We start from the raw sequence: 8,407 nt of genomic DNA on the forward strand, positions 1-8,407 counted from the left end.
ACACCCTTGTGGTTTCTTCTCTAAAAAATTTTCTGGGCCTGAGAGCAGATATGACATCGGGGAGAGGGAACTGTTAGCGGTCATTAAGGCTTTAAAGGAGTGGAGACATTTACTGGAAGGGACACTACACCCTGTTACTATTCTAACGGATCATAAGAACTTGTCTTATATTGGGGAGGCTAAGCGCTTGTCCGCCAGGCAGGCTCGCTGGGCCTTGTTCCTCACTCACTTTAATTATGTACTTACGTATAGACCTGGTTCTAAGAACTCTAAAGCCGATGCTTTGTCTCGTCAATATGAACCATCCACTATAACTGAACCACTTCTGTCCTCCATAGTTCCTAAGGGGAATATCATCGCGAACACGAATCTCAGGATTCACTCTCCATTGCTTTCTGAGATCATGAAGTTTCAGCATTTGGCACCCAAACAGACCCCTGGGGATCGACACTTCGTTCCTGCCGCTCTCCAACTGGAGGTGCTACGCTGTCTCCATAACAGCAAGGTGGCTGGGCATCCTGGCATCCGCAAGACTTATGCGCTGGTCTCTAAAGATTTTTGGTGGCCTGACTTACGCAAGGATATTAAAGAATTCATCGGGGCATGTGAAGTTTGTACCAAGACCAAGCTACCCCATTCGCTTCCATGCGGATTTCTGCACCCTTTAGAGGTTCCTGAAAAGCCTTGGTCCTGCCTGGCAATGGACTTCATTGTTGATTTGCCTATCTCTAAAAAGCAGACTGTCATCCTCACTGTGGTAGACAGATTTACTAAAATGGCTCACTTCATTCCCTTACCTAAACTCCCATCTTCGCCCGAGTTAGCGGAGATATTCGCCAGGGAGATTTTACGTTTGCATGGGATACCTTCCCAAATTGTCTCTGACAGAGGCTCCCAATTTGTTTCCCGTTTTTGGAGATCATTCTGCTTCCAACTAGGCATCAAATTGAATTTCTCCTCTGCCTATCATCCTCAGTCCAATGGAGCGGCTGAACGCACTAACCAAAAAGTTGAACAATATTTACGTTGTTTCGTTTCAGAACACCAGGACGATTGGGTCGGTTTGATTCCTTGGGCGGAGTTTGCACATAACAATCTCATTTGTGATTCTACGCATTCTAGCCCTTTTTTCTTGAATTATGGCTTTCATCCTTCCATCCTTCCTTCGGAGTCTTCTTCTCAAGGGATACCGTCGGTGGATGTTCATGTTGCCAATTTAAGAAAGTTGTGGGATCGAACTCGACAAATCCTTCTGCACAATTCTACGCTGGTTAAAAAACACGCTGACAAACGTAGAAGGGCAGCACCGGTGTTTGTTCCAGGCGATAGAGTATGGTTAAGTACTAGAAACATTAGCTTAAAAGTGCCGTCCATGAAATTTGCTCCTCGATATATTGGACCGTACAGGGTACTGTCTCAAATTAACCCAGTTGCGAATCGTTTAGCGTTGCCTAATGCCTTACGCATTCCTAATTCATTTCACGTTTCCTTGCTAAAACCATTAATATGTAACAGGTTCTCCTCCACGATCGCCCCTCCCCGCTCAGTTCAGGTGGAGGGTCAGGAGGAGTATGAGGTCAATTCCATCGTTGATTCTCGAATCTCCCGGGGGAAACTGCAATATCTGGTCGATTGGAAGGGTTATGGTCCTGAGGAGAGAAGTTGGGTACCTCAGGAGGAGGTGCATGCTCCCCGTCTCCGCAGGGCGTTTCACTCTCGATTCCCTTCTCGCTCTGGTGTATTCCGCCCGGTGGGCGTATCTGAGAGGGGGGGTACTGTCAGGGTACCTGTGGTCTCTACCTCTGAAAGAGGTAGAGACTTAGCTGTTCCTCCATCCAGACGGCCTGATGGCTCCCTTCTCCACGGTCTATCCGGTCATGCAAGGCCGGCCGCGAGGGAGTGACTGCCTTTTACAGCATCTAGGCAGGAAGTTGTCATCAGGACACTCCTCCGGAACGACCTGTCACTCAATTGCTGCAGGACCAATCAGGACGCCTCGGAGGCGTGGTTACTGCTCTGAACAGGGTATTTAACAGAGCTTCTTTCATTAGCTCATTGCCCTGTCGTGGTTCTAGCTTGTTCTAGTCACTCAGTGCTTGTGTATTCTATTATCCCTTTTGGTTTTGACCCGGCTTGTTTACCTTACTCTGCTTATCTCAGTTACCCTTGATTCGGCTTGTCTCTCGCTTACCTGTCTTCTGTTACCCTCGACCTCGGCTTGTCTTTGACCATTCTATACTGTACTACTTACGTTAGTCCGGCCATTCTAAGGTCCGGTATACGTATCTGGCTACTGTTTGTACTCTGCGTGTTGGATCCCTGTCCCGATCCTGACAGGTGTATTATCTCCGCCTCTGTCCGTCGTAGTGTATGTTGTGTAAGTTGGGGTGGTGGACGGTTAGTGTAACGTTGTGTGGTTATGGCGTGTGCGATAGTATCCTTACTGTGAGAGTGGTCCGTTCGGGCAGTGTATGATAAGGGGGAGGGTGGGAGAAGAGGGGGGAGGAAGGGAGGTTTAAAGGGAGGTACCCAAGCTGTTGCCCATGGGACGCATCGCCCCATCTCCCACCGCAGGCGCTCCAGGTCGGAGCGTGGGGAAGTCCCCTAGCTGGGCCTCTCGTCCGTACTGTTCATGGTCCTGCGTTTCCCCTCGTTCCCGCCGCCCGGTCCGCCACATAGACCAGCCACGGGTACCATCTGTCCGTGTGTTTCTCCTCCGTACCTCTTAAGGTGGCCTGTACCGATTCCGCTGTGTATATCTCATCCACGCTATCAAGCGATTGCGGTATGGTTGGGATGGCAGTTTGTTTCCAGTACTGCGGGATCAGGGCTTTGGCTGCATTCAGGAGGTGTCGGAGTATAGATTTCCGATATGTTCCGATGGGGGTTGGTGTGGCATGGAGCAGGGCCAGTTTTTTATCGAATTCGCCTGTATCCCCCAGGATTACCTTAATTTCTCGCTGTATCCCTTCCCAGTACGTCGTGATGAGGGGACAGTCCCACCATATGTGCGTTAGCGTTCCTGGACCCGCTCCACATCTCCAACACATGTTCGGTATCGTTTGGAAGATTCTATGTAATTTGTCAGGTGTTTTGTACCACTGGGCTAGAAGTTTGAAGTTAATTTCCTGGTAATAGGTGCTGGACGAGCTCTTATGGTGTAGGATCAATATCTGTTCCCACTGGGCCTCTGTGAATGTCGTGTCCAGTAGTCGCTCCCAGCTTCTCTTGTGTGCGCTTTTGGTTTTGAGTTGTCCAACTAGGAGATGCTGGTAGAGGAGATAGAGGGCTTTATCTGGGGTAGTTTTGTTGTCGCATAGGCTCTCGAACCACGTTAGGTCCCGGTGGATTGCGTCCCTATTTGGGAGAGTCCGATAGAAGTTTTTGAGTTGTGCGTAGCGGAATGTTTGCATGATTGATGCCGGAGAGCCGTCAGTCAATTCCCGTAGTGGTTTCAGGTTCGCGTTAGCTAGCGCTCGATGTATGGGAATGTTGTCGCCCTCGGCAATGAAGTCCCAGGTTTGTGGGGGTATTCCCCCTCCTATTTTGGGGTTGTGTTGGACTTGAATCAGTGGGCTCGGAGTCGGGGACACGTGGGTGGCCCCTCTGAGACGGTCCCAGACCCTTAGCGTGTGAGCTACAGTAGAGGCGGGGTCGAGGGCAGTGGGTGATGAGCACTCTTGGGAGCAAGTCTGGGTGAAGGTGTCCCTTGTCTAGCGTGACCCATTGTTTGTGGTGTAGGTGTGCATGCCAATCCAGAATCCTCTGCAGCATGGTCGCCTGATGGTATTTGTGCATGTCTGGTAACGCTAGGCCACCCCAGGGTCTCGGGAGGCAGAGGACGTCGTGGCGAATTCTTGCTTGATGTCCGTTCCAAACATATCGAATCATAGCGGTACGTAGCGAAGAGAAGAATGCTGCAGGTAGGGCTAGGGGTATCGTTTGATATAAGTAAAGTATCCTGGGGAGCACGTTCATCTTCAGTACTGCTATTCTGCCCAGCCAGGATATGTGGGGATATGTCCATTTCTTAAGATCTTGTAAGATCCGTTGGAGAAGGGGTACGTAGTTCATTTGGTATAGTTCTGATATGTCTGCGGTGAGAGCTAGTCCGAGGTACCGCATGTGGGACGAGCACCATCGGAAAGGGTATTGGCTTTTCAGGGTTTCGACGTCTGGGGCAGGTATCGTGTGGTTTAGTACTTCGCATTTTGTTGTGTTTAACTTAAAATTTGACAGTTGTCCGTATTCCTCCAGTAGTGTCATCAGTCCGGGCAGTGTGTTTTCCGGCTCGACTACATAGAATAGGAGGTCATCAGCGTATGCGGCTACTTTATGTGTGGAGGCCTGTCACGGGAAACCCTGTATTTCTTCCGACTGACGGATAGCTTCCAGGAAAGGTTCCAGAGAGAGTGCAAAAAGCATTGGGGACAATGGGCAGCCCTGTCTCGTACCATTCCGTATCAGGAATGAGTTTGTGAGCGCGCCATTAACCCTAACACTTGCATTTGGCTGGTTGTAGAGTGCTTGGATCCATAGCATCATGTGGGCACCTAGTCCCATTTCCCGCAGTGTGGTCAGAAGGAATGACCAGTCAACCCGGTCAAATGCCTTCTCGGCATCTGTAGATAGGAGGAGGGTCCGAATCTTATGGTGTCGTGCTAGATGGTGGATGGATAGAGTTTGCAGGGTGCTGTCCCTGGCCTCCCTCCCAGGTATAAATCCGGTTTGGTCTGGATGGACTAGCTTGGGCAGCAGGGGACCTAATCTGTTGGAGAGTATTTTCGTGAGTAATTTCACATCCACATTAAGGAGTGAGATTGGCCTGTAGCTGCCGCATAGTTCGGGATTTTTCCCTGGTTTGGAGAGGACCGTGATAGTGGCCGATAGTGACTCATGGTGGAACTGGGCCCCTGTTGTGAGGGCATTGAGGGCTAGGGTGAGTTTTGGGATGAGTATGGTTTTAAATATTTTATAATATTCCAATGTGAAACCATCCGGTCCGGGTGCGCGTCCTGTTTTAGCGACCTTGATAGACCCCTCTATCTCCGCCTCTGTAATCTGGGCTTCCAAAGCATCCCTTTCGTCCGGTTGGAGCTTAGTCGCGATGTACGTCCTCAGGTAAGCTTGCATCCGTCTTTGTCTGTCCTCCTCTCCCATCTGTTGGGCGGGTGGAGCAATGTTGTAAAGAGCTGCGTAGAAGTTCCGGAATTCGGTCGCAATCTTGTCTGGAAATTGGGTGATTGTTCCATCTGTCGTACGTAGCTTATGTACCTGAGCCAATGTTTGGGGTCCCTTGAGCATTTTTGCCAACAATTTGCCACCCTTGTTGGCGTGTTGGTAGAAGAACGCCTTCGATCGTTTGATTGAGCGGTGGTGGGTACAGGTGATGTGATCCCGCAAGAGCCTACGCGCCTCTAGCAGTGCGGCGTGGGTCGAGATTAGTTGGGATCGTTTGTGTTTCGACTCTAACGCCGCAATTTCCTCTATGAGGTCGGCCATCTGTTGTCGGGTTTCTCGTCGCTTCTTGGCAGTTAGGCTGAGTAGGGTGCCCCTAATGACACTCTTGTGCGCCTCCCAAATGGTGGTGGCTGTTAGGTCATCCGTTGTGTTCAGGTCAAAGTAGTTATTCAATTCCTCGCTTACCTTTTCCCGTATCCCCAGGTCTAAGAGGAGAGAATCCTGCAGTCTTCATGTCCGCGCGGCGGGGCGTACAGCGGTGAGTCCACCACCATGGTAACCGAGCCATGGTCTGATCATAGGGCCGGTTCTGTGTATTGCATGTTATTAACATACAAATGTGCTTTGATATAGCATGCCTTCAACTGTACGAATGTACCTCTCGTCTTACCAATGCTGTTGGGGCATAGTAAGATTGTTTGTTCATCATATGCACGCATAAAATAAAGATTGACAAAAATCATTTTAAATCTATTCAATCCTGATAAACAATCCAATGCCAAAAACTATTGGTTTAGAAATTGGGGAAGTGGTACCCTTGTGACTTTTGGATATGCAATGGAAGAACTAACCTGTCTGAAATCCTCTGTTTGATGACCAACTTAGTTTAACCTGGTGTACAACTGCAGCTATCACATTCCTGGCTCTCTTTATTACAACATTGGTATTATTTTTCAAATACCTACAGACCATTTCCTCCCTTAAACTCAAGTTTACTTACAGTTTCCTTCCTTCACTCTAGCAGCTAGATCCATTAGGTCCATCTCCACTGCTTTCTGAAATTTGTCCACTTGGAGGCCCCATGATTGAATTGATACAAATTTCTTCTTCGGTCAAAATGATGTGGAATGCTAACATCCCTTAACAGCTACTGAACTATCATCATAGCCTAATTCCTGAAGGTTAAATATATGTCAGGATGAAACAGTGGCCCAACACGCAGAATGACAGCATGGGCCACTGGATGGGCACCTTAAAATGCGGCCCTGGCAGTTTGCCGTGTGGCCGGGGCCGCAAAAGGTGATGGCAGGCACCCAGTCGCAGGGGTCTGCAGGGCGGCCAGGGCCCAGCTGCGACCGCGTTATGTACGCCAGTGTCTCTGAGCTAAGCACAAATAAACACCATGTGAATTTACATTTCATAATTTCCTGCATTTATTCTCCAATCCAACAGATATATCAGAGACCTGAAGTCTCGAAGACAGAATCCCGGAGAGAGATAAGATCAAATTACATAAAGCACTCTTCTATCCTAATTTTACATCTCATACCAGGCTGTTCTGATGAATTTTACCCAGGCGCTCTCTAGATATAGCTGATCAGCATTTTATACAGGCATAGAGAATGGACAGCAGGACAAGCTCAGGAAACAGTAATGACACAAACACCAATAAGGCTAGTTCAAAATTCCTTTGATTTATTGTTGGTTACACTCACTATATAGAGAATAAGTAGTTATATGATAGCATGTTTGGGTGCAAAGGTGGACAGACGCTTGCCTTCAAATGGCCAAGCTTGTGCCAACAAAAGAAGAGGCTTATCAGGATGTTTAAATAGCCTTGGTCAAACAGTTGTCATAAGCCAGATGTGTTATGCTCACATTGTACATTATTGTGTGGTGAATATCATGTTAAGAGCCTTATTGATCTATAATTATTGGTGTAACCTTGCACTTCTGCCAAACACACACTTTATATGCCAGGTGCCACATAGTGGTCTTAAATACAGGTTTCTGCAGTCAAGGTCTTTTAGTTAGCTTTCTATATTACTTAATTTAGAAGAAAACACATATCTGTGCATAAATATCAACATTTCTGTCCCTAGTCTGGACTTTCCTCAGGACAGGTAAAAGGGAAACTGATGTACTGAATACACTTGCTGTCTGGTAATAAAAGGATTAAATGTTCGGCAATATAATTATTTTGTAACAAAACTTTCACTGTTTGTAACTAAGCTTATCAAGGCCAACAGGCGTGTGAGGAGTTATCCTACTTCTAATGTGAGTAGTTACCCTCCTTCCAATTTGAAGTCTGCTTTCCTGTTAGAAGAATAGACAGAAAATGTTGGATGCTAAGCCTGCCAAGATAAGATTCCTTTCTGGGTTTTTGCACTGATATCAGGTTTATATTTAAGATCTTATTGTGTATGCTCTCAAAAATAGTTTTGACTGTTTTCCCTCTATTGCAATAAAGACGTGATCCTATACTCCCACTATTCCGATCTCAGACTGGTTAATTAGAAATGGCTTTTCAGAGGATATTGGCTAGACTTGATAAAGGCTCAGAGAGGAGCCGAAACGTTGTCTCCACTCCCTTGTTTAAAATAAAGACCAATTTGGTTCATTTGAAAAGGCTTTTTAGAAGGTATTGGCTATTTGGCTCAGATTCTATAGCAGTGGAAATTTACAGCTCCTTACTATTACCGATACACTAATCACCTGGTCAGTCTGCCGCTCTGAACTCAATCCACCCAGTTTGTCTACCTTACACTCTACCCACCCACTCCATGGTTCCCTCACCCAGCCTGTCTCTCCATGGCTCCCTCACTCAGGCTGTCTCTCCGTGGTTCCCTCAGCCAGCCTGTCTCTCCATGGCTCCCTCACTCAGGCTGTCTCTCCATGGTTCCCTCACCCAGCCTGTCTCTCCATGGCTCCCTCACTCAGGCTGTCTCTCCATGGTTCCCTCACCCAGCCTGCCTATCCATGGTTCCCTCACTCAGGCTGTCTCTCCATGGTTCCCTCACCCAGCCTGCCTATCCATGGTCCCCTCACCCAGCCTGTCTCCCATCCTCCCTGGCTGTCTCTCTCCTCTGCCCGTGACGTCACGCCGCCCTTGTGATGAATGGGAAGCGGAGAGCAGGAGGGAGGGGGCGTGGCGGAGAGCAGGAGGGAGGGGGCGTGGCGGTGACGCGGGATCCCGGAAGCGGAGTGCGGTCAGTGGAGCTGCTGT

Source organism: Pelobates fuscus, chromosome 8, assembly GCF_036172605.1.
Source record: "Pelobates fuscus isolate aPelFus1 chromosome 8, aPelFus1.pri, whole genome shotgun sequence".
Classification (NCBI taxonomy): domain Eukaryota; kingdom Metazoa; phylum Chordata; class Amphibia; order Anura; family Pelobatidae; genus Pelobates; species Pelobates fuscus.